Source organism: Vipera ursinii (genome assembly GCF_947247035.1).
Source record: "Vipera ursinii genome assembly, chromosome: 3".
Taxonomy (NCBI): Eukaryota; Metazoa; Chordata; class Lepidosauria; order Squamata; family Viperidae; genus Vipera; species Vipera ursinii.
Window position 1 is genome coordinate 152,182,783 of NC_139516.1, and position 12,013 is coordinate 152,194,795.

Consider the following 12,013-nt stretch of genomic DNA (forward strand, 5'->3'; position numbering starts at 1 on the left):
TTGTTTGGGGGCTCTTTGTGAATGCATTAATTAGAATGTATCATCTTTAATTTCCCTTCCACCACAAACACAGTCCATCTGCTATATGAACATGTTGCTTTGGTCACAGGTGGTGGGAAAGTGCCTGGTACAGAAGTGCTAGTGGTTTATGACAAGTCATAGGGACCTGGAATTCAAGCAAAGTTCTGACTGAGTCTTCTGGAGTGGGTGGCTATAATAAATTTAAACTATTAATAATGATGTGGTGGCCAAGAAATATATTTACATTTTTTATAATGACCTTCCCTTGTTGAGCTTCTCCTTATAACAATCTCAAGGGACTTTTTGTTTTGTAAACCATCTATGAGAGATTGTAGCAAAACTGTGAAAATAATGGAATAATGCAGGGCTCTTCATACTTGTCCCTTTTATGATTTGTGGACTTCAACTCCCAGAATTCCTCAGCCAGGCATGCTGTCTGAGGAATTCTGGGAGTTGAAGTCCACAAGTCATAAAAGGGCCAAGTTTGAAGACCCCTGGAATAATGGAAAGGAGATTAGACATAAACAACCAAGAAATACAAGTGGAGTTCATTGATAGCTTATCTTGATGATGATACTATCCATTGCATCATGTCCAACTCTTGGCGATTCCACAGGCCAGGTCTCTCCACCTCTTCTGATATTACAGTACTTTGAGTTGTTCTATGTGCTGGCTGGTGTTAGCTTTGATGGTGTCAAGCCTCTGTGTTCTTTGGCAATCTGGTTTAATAGTAATATGGCCCAGGTGACAAGAAATGTGGGAAGTAGCATATCAGTTCATTCAGAGAAACTCTACCTTAAATGAACTCGCTGTAACTGAAGGTTGAATATTTCTCTTGCAGATTCCAAGAATTTGTGTTAAAGATATCTTACTGAAATGTGTATAAATTCTTGCTTTCTGGCTCAGACACCATCAGATAAACACAGCCAAAGACACATATCATGAACAGATTAGGGGTGTGCTTGTGGGAATGCTAGCAATTTAGTTGGTTTTATTTTTGCATGCAGTGGGGAAGAAAGAGGGTTGTTATTTCACAATAGGGAATGTAACTTAGGGTTAGGACAGTTATCTGTGGGCCAGGCAGTAAGGAGACAGGATGAGCACTGATTGCTTGACATTATTCCTTACAAGCTCTACACTTGCAAATATACATTGCATTTTAAGGTTAGAAGTGATCTGCAAGTAGGAAAGCCAACATGGAAAACTGCAGGTTGTTTTTAAAATAGGTTGTGCAGAATTGGAAGAGCCAAAGAGCCTGAGTTTTGCAAAGCTATTAACTACTTTTATCAATGCCATCAACAAACCGCCCAGAGTCGCCTTGTGACATGATGACACCAAACAAATTTAATAAATAAATAAAATAATTAAATGGTAAGCACTGATCTCTTAAATTAGTGTTTTTCAAATTTGGGAACTTTTAAGAAGTGTGGACTTTAACCTCCAGAATTCCCCAGCCAGCATGCTGGATAATGAGGGTTGAAGTCTTCCCATCTTAAAGTTGCCAAAGTTGAAAAATGCTGTTTTAAATCAAGCAAAATAAAAGTGAATAATGTCCTATGGATAGGAAAGCGAAACAAAAGAAATCTTGTTGGTATTTAAATCAAAGAAAAATTCTGAAGTTCCAACTGGGCAACAATGAATAGAAGACGTGGCAAATTTTATTTCATTCATTTGGCTTTGTAGGTGGTCTATTCTCCTGATATAATTGTGGTTGCCAAGACCTGCCATTAATTGTGGTGTGCTCCCTCCCTCCTGCTATTGTTCATTCAATTTCGGGGCCCACTGTAGCTTCTATAAGAATTCTGTCCTTTAAAGAACTTACTCTGAGATCACTCAAGCTAGAATTCTTCCTTATGTTATATTCTGAACTGCCTTTGTGTGTTTGCCTTTATTTACACTCCTGTATTTCTTTTTTTCCTTTCTTTTTTTTAACCTGCAGAGCATGAGCTGGTTAACCACTTTTTCTCACAGTATCATATGGAACTGTGGGCCTTGTTCCCAACCTCAAAAATGTGAAATCACACGAGCACATTCTACCTATATCCCTCAGCACTTTTTATAAAAGAGGTCAATGGAACTCGCAATTAAAGTCAGTCTAAAGATTATTAATGGCAGCTGATTCAAGTTCAGGCAGCCCCACATCCACCTAGCCTTTAAATCCTTTTCTAGCAGAAATTTTTTTGGAAGGCTTCAGAGAGCTCAGGTTAGTTGTTGCTCTTCGGTCAATGAAAAGCAAATGATTTTCTCCTACTTTTTTTTTTTAAAGAAAACTACAATCGTAGCAGTATAAGTACATCAAAAACATAATGAGAAATTATGACCAAAAAAAATGTGGGCAGGAACCATGGGAGATAGATTGTCCCTTAAGTAATCTGACCCTCAAATTCCACTCAGGCACTTTTAATTCATTGAATGCAGCTCCTCCTACTATGAAGTTTTCTTTCCTGTGACTGCAGATCCAAACCCATCTGTAAAATGTCCATTGATATAACCACTTAAGGCTGGGTAAATTCAGAATGAACTCATTGTCTTTGTTGAACTTCATACAGTTAAATGTACATGTGGAAAGCAAGGCAATGGTCTGAAAGTCATGGACATCATGAGGATATGAACCAACTCAAAAATACCAATGGTTTTGAGGATTTTCTAGCACAATTTGCTTTGAAATATTTTAACACTGAAAAACCCATCAGACATTTGTTGATTCCCCATAGGCAAAGTCTTGAAGCTATCACTTCACTACCAAGAATCTTATACAAGCTTCAGCAGCTGTGTGCCAAGCCTAGAGAGATTATGTAGTGTCGGCCTAGTGAATTTATTGTGGAGATTTGATTTTGAGTTACATGTGAAGCAGACGATTATAAAATTCTGTAAATTGATGAAAGGGTCACAAGGAAGGCAGCTGGTAACAATGAGACTACTTGAACGTTATATGACCCATCTTAATATTCCATCTTTCATTCTCGGCTATGAATGGTGATATTAGTTTTATGTTCTCGTAAGGAAAGAGAGATTGGGTTTTTTTTAAAGCAGCAATAAGGTAGTAGAACTCTTCATACATGGTTTAAGAACTCTACTAGTTTGGAAACATACACTTGTTCCAACTAAACATTTTATCTGTGCTATGATCAGGGATGTGCTGGAGCCAGCTTGTATCGGCTTGTGAGAGCTGGTTGCTAAATCTTCTGCAATTTTGTGAGTTGGCTGAAAGCAGAGCTGAGCCACAATGCTGAACTCACTGATCAGCTATTTGGAAACTAGCAGCCCAGCACAGGGACATAAATGGAGCTGGCAGAGCCAGTTGTTAAACATTTACCAGCACACCACTGGCTATGATGCATTTGTGGCCGTCCCTATTCATATTAGTCAATTAGACAGTTCTGAGCATACATAAAGAGTTGCCCCCTTTCATTTAGTAAAACTTAAGAGAACCAACTGAAAGCAGGAAAGTTTTTCCTTCCTTGAAACTGTTGCAGCATCAATCATGACGTTGTTTTAGGCTGCAATCACTAAAGCTGAAGCCCAGCACTGCCCAATAGTAAGAGTTTCATTGGATTTTGTAACATTAAGGTGTACTAGGCCAGATATCATCCATTATCTCTAATGAAATGTTCCTCAAAATGGGGAAATTACATGAATTTCCATTAATTTTTCTATTCTGTTTGCTTATACCTATTTTGAACTAATTACCATTGCAAACACAGACTAGAACAATTTATATAAGGTAATAGAGAGATGAAATTGTGGGAGCAAAGTTGTTTTAATCTACAGCAGGGGTCTCCAAACATGGCAGCTTTAAGACTTGTGGACTTCAACTCCCAGAATTCCATTTCTGGGAAATTCTGGGAGTTGGAGTCCACAAGGCTTAAAGTTGCCAAGTTTGGAGACTCTGATCTGCAGTAATGAAAATACCAGGAGACGTTTGCCAGTGTCCTTTAAAAATTATTAAAAGCCAGTGATGGGATTCAGCTGGTTCACACCACTTCGGCAGAACCAGTAGCTAATTTTTTGTTAGGCCCAGAACAGACTTCCGGAAGTGGCATCCACACAGAGAACCAGTTGCTCACATATTTGAATCCCACTGCTGTTAAAAGGGATATGTTTTGGTGAGTTGCAGCTCTCGTCATCAGATGCAATCTGAAAGGAAGGGGAAAGAGTAAAAGACATAGCTTTCCCACTTGCTATGTCAAATATCAACTAGGCGAGTGAGGGGAAAAAAGAAAGATGGGAGAGAGCACCAAAACCAAACAGGCTGAAGATTATTTTTTTTAATACAAAAATTATATACTATTTCTAATTTTTAATTTAGTTCTGCTCAATGTTCCTTCAACAGTACTAAATACTGAGAAATCTAGGTGCTATCAGGGCAGTAGTACCTGGTATGTTCAGATGTATTTATTATAAATAGATACATACATACCATTTATGGAGCCATACATCTCATAGCAGTGGCTCTGGGCAGTGTACAGAAATCAAAACCACAGCAAGAAAATAAAACCCATGATGCCCAGGATTCAAATGCAACCTCCAGATCAAGAAGAACATATTACCAGCAGAGTTTGCCTAACCTCCTAGATTAGAGATGAATAACAATGGCAACTTTATGAGCTGTGTGGACCTGCTGGCTCGGGAATTGTGGGTATTGAAGTCCACAGGTTGTAAAGTTGCCGTTGTTGCCACCCTGTCCAAGACCAAATGCCAGGAAGGACACCCAGGTCTTCCAAGGATTAAGGAGAGGTAATGGGTTCAGGGCCATCCAGATCTCTGGAGGGATTTATTTATTTATTTTATTTACATTGTTGTAAATCACTGCTGCCCATCTCACATGTGATTTTAGGGATGCTGGACTACAGGTGGGTACTGCTACAAAGGGCACAAACCCAGGGTGTAACCAGATGGCATTGTTAGACAGAAGAGACACAGAACCTGCCCTCCATGCTAGACCAGGGAGCCAGTCACAACGAATCTCCCTGTAGTTGATGAAGAACTGCAAAAAAATAATGCCCCAATGCCTCATTGTAAGTCATTGCCAGTCCTGGAACAACACAAATCTCTTCACATCAAAAGGAAATAAAATAAATGGCTGAGCGTTTCCCATCAAGGATCTTTCAATATACATTTATTTTATACAATCATTTATTCTACATTTCTTGTACATTTTCAGTTCCTCTAAGGCAGGGGTCTTCAAACGTGGCCCTTTTATGACTCGTGGACTTCAACTCCCAGAATTTCTCAGCCAGCTTGCCTGGGAGCTTGCCTGGGAGCTTGCCTGGCTGAGGAATTCTGGGAGTTGAAGTCCACAAGTCATAAAAGGGCCACGTTTGAAGACCCCTGCTTTAAGCATTGGTCAAGAGAATTTGGGAAGCTTGTCTGGATCAACCATTTCAATTGTTGAATTGTATAATCTGTAAGTTATTCTATGCTTCATTATATTTTATGATTAATTATGCATAAATAAATAATTTAAATACATAATAATAAAGTTACAATTATAAATCATAAAATCAATAATTATTTTAATTATGGAGCCAGTCTGGAGCAGTGGTTAAGGCATCAGGCTAGAAACTGGGAGACTGGGAGTTCTAGTCCTGTCTTAGGTGCAAAGATAGCTGGTTGACCTTAGACCATTCACTTTCTTTCAGCCCTAAGAAGGAGGCAATAGCAAACACTTTTGAAAAACCTTGCCAACAAAACTGCAAGTACTTGGCTTAGTCAGTCTCCAAAAATCAGACACAACCAGTGGTGGGATTCAAATATATGAACAACCGGTTCTCTGTGTGGATGCCACTTCCAGAAGTCCACTCTGGGCCTGGGCAACAAAAAATTAGCTACCGGTTCTGCCAAACTGGTGTGAACTGGCTGAATCCCACCACTAGACACAACTGAACAAAAGAAAAACAATATAGTTGTTTTAACTGTAAGGATATGCTTACCTCCTATTTGGCAGGGATATTGATAGTACAGATATTACTCAACTTACAACAGTTCATTTAGTGATTGTTCAAAGTTACAACGGTACTGAAAAAAGTGACTTATGACCATTTTTCCTACTTATGACCATTGCAGCATCCCCATGGTCATGTGATTTACATTCTGATGCTTGACAACTGGTTCATGTTTATGACAGTTGCAGTGTTCCGAGATTGTGTGGTCACCTTTTGTGACCTTCTGACAAGCAAAGTCAATGGGAAAGCCAGATTCACTTAACAACTGTGTTACTAATTTAACGACTGCATTGATTTACCTAACAAATGGGGCAATAAAAGTCGTAAAATGGGGCAAAGTTCACTTAGCAAATTTCTCACTTAGCAACATAAATTTTGGGCTCAATTGTGGTTGTAAGTCAAGGACTGTAAAATGGGGCGATATGGAAGTGAACACAGACAAATAAAGGAATATATTTCCCATTATAACATTTTGCTGCAGATCACATTTTTCCAGTGTGTTTTTCATCAATAAAGTTAATTACGTTTTCTATCAAATTTTGAATGTAAGAAATATAGTCCTGTATGGCTGGTTTGCTTTTGAATGATTGATTTCCTTTGTTTATAATCCCACAGTACAATAATTATTAAAGTTGTTGTTGTTAGTTGCGAAGTCGTGTCTGACCCATCTCGACCCCATGGACAATGTTCCTCCAGGCCTTCCTGTCCTCTACCATCTTCTGGAGTCCATTTAGGCTCATGCCTACTACTTCAGTGACTCCATCCAGCCACCTCATTCTCTGTCTCCCCTTTCTTCTCTTGCCCTCAACCTTTCCCAGCATTAGGCTCTTCTCCAGTGAGTCCTTCTTTCTCATTAGGTGTCCAAAGTATTTGAGTATCAACTTCAGGATCTGGCCTTCTAAAGAGCAGTCACGGTTGATCTCCTCTAGGACTGACCGGTTTGATCACCTTGCAGTCCAAGGGACTCGCAGGAGTCCAGCACCTTAGTTCAAAGGCCTCAATTCTTTGGCGTTCAACTTTTCTTATGGTCCAACTTTCACAGCCATAATTGTTAAAGACTGATAGTCAAACAATCAAACCTAAAAGTTGTACACTAGCCACTTGCAGAGAGTTCTCACACTTTCCTCTAGAAATGACTCAGTAGATCTGCATTAAGCAGAGTGGGTGGATATTCCTAATTTCAATATTTTTATTATGCTAAATCTATTCTATGGATATTGGATAATACTGATTTTGATAATCTGGATATAATCTGTTCCAGAACAAATCTTGGAAATTAACCAAATGCTTCAGTGTGAGTACAGAAATCTTGAATCATATTTTGGCAGATTCTTCAGAACAACAACTACAACAATAACAACTTGGTTGTCTGACTCAGAATGCAGCTGTACTAACTCACCTGAAGACCTAGGACTACATGCAAAAGTAATTAAAGGAGATGATTTCCAAGAAGTAAACAGCTGGGCTGGGCAAATTGTTTACACAGCTGTCAAATATGAAAATTAATATTCATATTTGTATTGCATCCCATGCGTAAGAATGTATTTATTTAAAAATTATTTAGTGTATTGGGCTTTGAAAATCCCCCTATTTACAAAGATTAATATTACAAATAAATATACAACTTGAAAGTTGGTTTATTTTGATGGTCCACTCAGTTTCTGCTGGTGGGTGGCAATTTGATGTGGATAAAATAGAATCCATCCCAAAATAAGTATCTCGTGGCAAATGGATTTCATGTAAGCACACTGTAATTTATGGTTTATATGTACAAAAGTACTAGATTCAGCCTAGACATCAAGAAAAGACTTTGCAACAAAACCACACAAGGTTATTCTCCATTGCTATCGAGCATGGGCACAGCTTTAATTAACTTGTAGGGCATATCAAGGGACATATTGAATGCTACTCACCAAACATGGGTTGAACTAGAGCAGGACCAGTACTGGGCTGCAGCATGCCAGCAAACAGTCCGCACAAACAAGCAAAGAAAGCCCCATCTATGAGATGCAGGCAGTACACAAAACCATGCATCCTCAGGTCTGCAGAAAAACCTCTCTCCCCGGGACTGGTCCCTGGTGCCCAAAAGGTTGGGGACCTCTGAACTAGAGCAAGGGTGGCTGGGGAATTCTGGGAGTTGAAGTCCACAAGTCTTAAAGTTGCCAAGATTGTACACCTCTGAACTAGAGTCTGGGGTTGGGGGGGATGTGCAGGAGTTTTAAGGGATGTTCTGCAATGTGTGTTTTAAGGCATCTATTCTGCCCCTGAAAATGTCATAAACACCAAAAATGGGCACATATTTTTTATCTGAATTTTGGAACTCTAGAATCACCAAAGGAATCTTACTGGATCATGTAACCAAAGTTCACACTTCTTTGTACACCTGCTGTAAAACTTACAGCTGTAGAACCTATATAGGGTAGAACATAGCAAGGATATCTGTAGTGCAAGTGAAATCTCCTACTTCTTAACATTTTTACACAACTGAGGTAAATTATGGAAACAGAATAGAATCATGTTACAGGTGATGTCACCGTGGTTTCTCCTGAAGTCCTCTAGAAGGATAGGCAATATAGTATCCATGCATACCAAGGAGCCTACAGGCAGCTTTTTCCTCCATTGGCCTTTTTGTCCATTTACTTGTTTAAAAAATGAGATGGGAAGCTGTCTCACCGATAAGCAGTTCCCCTCATACCACTTTTAATGGCACGAATGTTTCTATATTGTATTTTTAAATCTTTGTTAGCTGCCGAGAGTTCCATTAGCAAAATGGGTAACCATTTTTTATTTTCAAGGAAACCTAGAGGGATCCATATTTCCATGTAGGAAATACTTAGGGAATAAAAGTGGTAATGTGTAATTTCCAGCCCCCCCAAAAAATATAAACACAAGCTGGGAATGGTTGAGAGAATCCTCGAAGCAAGAGGAAGAGCTAGAGGAATAGACTAGACTAGAATAAATAACAGAGTTAGAAGGGATCTTGGAGTTCATCTAGTCTAACCTTGTGCTCAAGCAGGACATCTTTTACCGTTACAGACAAGTGGCTGTCCAGTCTCATCTTAAAAGCCTCTAGTGATGGGGCACTCACAACTTCTGAAGGCAAGGCATTCTATTGGTTAATTGTTCTCATCGTTATGAAATTTCTCCTTAGTTCCAGATTGACTACAGACCTATTGACTACAGACCTATTGCATTAACGTCTGTAGTCATGAAATGCTTCAAAAGATTGGTTCTCCAACATCTCAGGACATGCCTCCCACTGGATTTTGATAAACATCAATTTGCCTATAGGGGAAATAGGTCGACAGACGATGCCATAGCTACTGCTTTACACTCTGTAGCAAGTCATCTTGAGAAACCTGGAAGTTATGTCAGGATGCTTTTTGTTGACTATAGCTTGGCTTTCAACACCATTTTGCTGAGCATTCTCATTGAGAAGCTGATTGACTTGAAATTCTTCCCCGCCATCTGCGATTGGATTCAAGAGTTTCTCAGGGACTGGTTACAAACAGTGAGGGTTGGGTCTGCTTTGTCCACCCCCCTGAAGCTTTGCACCGGCTCGCCACAGGGCTGTGTGCTTAGCCCCTACCTATACTCTTTATACACATATGACTGTGTATCATCTGACCCATCCACTGCGATAATTAAGTTTGCAGATGATACAACTGTGGTGGGTCTCATTACAGGTGGGGATGAGACAGCATACAGGGCGGAGGTACAAAAACTATCCATATGGTGTAGTACACCTTGCACCTGAACATCGGCAAGACGAAAGAGATGGTGCTAGACTTCCGGAGAAAAAAGAACCTGCCCCACTTTACATTGGGGAGGACTGTGTGGAGAGAGTTTCCTCCTTTAAATTTCTGGAAGTGTACCTCTGTGAAGATCTGACCTGGAAAGTTAATACAACCCAGGTGGCTAGAAAGGCCCAACAGAGGTTTCACTTTCTCAGGGTCTTGCGGAAGAACAGGGTAGAACAACGGCTAATAACCCTCTTTTACCGGTCTACTATAGAGAGCGTCCTCTCGTATGGTATTGTGGTTTGGTATGCTGGTCTGACAGCCGCGGATAGGAAAGTATTACAGAGGGTGGTGAGTACAGCACAAGACATTGTGGGCTGTTCCCTGACACCACTGGATGACATCGCCAGGGCTCGTTGCCTTGGAAAAGTGAGGAAAATTCTCAGGGATGACTCACACCCTGGACGGTATCTCTTTACTCTCCTACCATCCGGTAGGAGATATAGGAGTATAGCCAGCCGCACCAACAGGCTGAAAAACAGCTTTTATCCGTGGGCTGTTAGGTTTTTGAATGAGAAATAACTTTTGTGAATTTTATGCAGAATTGACTTGGGAGGCCGGTGTGTGGTGTAGTTGGTTCACATGGTGTAGTAAGATAGAGGGTTTGTTGTCACTGTGTGTTGGGGGGTGGGAGCAGAAAGGGAGGCTCAGCTAATCTCAATGTACACATAGTTGTACTTTGACAATAAAGGTTCATTTCATTTCAGATTGCTTCTCTCCTTGATTAGTTCCATTGTTTGTTTTCTTGCCTTGTGGTGCTTTGGAACATAGGTTGAACACCCCCCCCCATCCCTCTTCTTTATGGTAGCTCCTTAAATATTGGAACACTGCTATCATGTCTTCCCTAGTCTTTCTTTTCAATAGTCTGAGTGTTTGGTGACACATCGAGTTTACCATGATATACTCCCTACATACTGCAGATACGACAATCATTTCCAACAGAACTGGTTTCTTCTGATATAAAACGAGCTTTTTCTACACATGTTACAGTACATTAGATCACAGGTTCCATCATTCTCAGCCAATGTGCTTACCTAGAACAATGGAAACTGCAGTTTATCAAATCTAGAGAACGTTGAGTTGGGGAAGGTTGGTATCATGGGTGAGGACTTGGTAAGAGCAAGAGGATGCAAGTAACACCATGTCTGTTATGATCTCATCTCACAGATAGAACAAATTAGACACCGATAACTAGATCATTGTGACTTCTACCAGGGTGGGTTCAGATGATACTGAGGTAATGAATGACTTGACGTATGGCAGCTTTTTGGTTCAGAAAGTGCTTTTTTCATAATTTGGGGCTCTTACATTTTTTTCTCTGCTTCCTATGGGAAAGCATCAAAACCAAACTCACTAAGATTCTTGAACACATAAAATCTATATAAGACTGTACCTTCTTAGAGATCATATTTTTTTGAAAGTCCACATATTAATGGTTTACCTTAGGTGCAGTCGCAGTTTTCACTCCTGGCATTTTCATTTAAAACATTTCCTTCTGTAAAATTTGCCTTTCTCAATTACTTTCACAGATTGTTCTCTTAGGACAGTTTGCATAATATAAGTGATGCATTATTTCATGCGATAATATTTTCTTCTTTCATTGTTAAGTTGATTTTCTTTATGGTAGAATTCAAATTGCCACCTTAAAATAAAACTGTAATATTTCTAAATTATATAGCTGTGATAGAATGATCAGAAGCCATTACAGAAGCTGTCCTGTAGTTTAATCAGTGCACTGATGACACAGTTATACTATTTTGGAGCACAACTGTCATGAGTAATGTGTACAAAATTTTTATCAAACAAAATGTTTTAAATTCTCAGAAAGAATCCGACAATGGTCTGTCTAATATGTGGTTTACACCACACCCTAGTGCACAATACACTCATTGCCTTTTGTTTATTTAAAGTAATTTCATATGAATGACTTTGAAACATGGTTTTTCTTTTGCTTTTTTAAATCAGATATATAGAGAAAGACTAATAGAACACAATATTACTATTTTGGTCATGTGCTCCACCCTTTAGTACACTGCAGCTGATTGCTCTGCTATGTGTTTTCTTCTACAGAATTTGTATATAGATTCATAGTTTACCACATTTTAAAAAAAAATACTTGAATATAGACAGTGGAAAATGTAGCTTAAACGACCAAAAATAGATACCGGTTGAGAAGTTTTACTGAGCTTGATGTATGAGAAATAATTCTGCTTTTAGAGGGGGGGGAGGGGGCGTCATTAGATAATG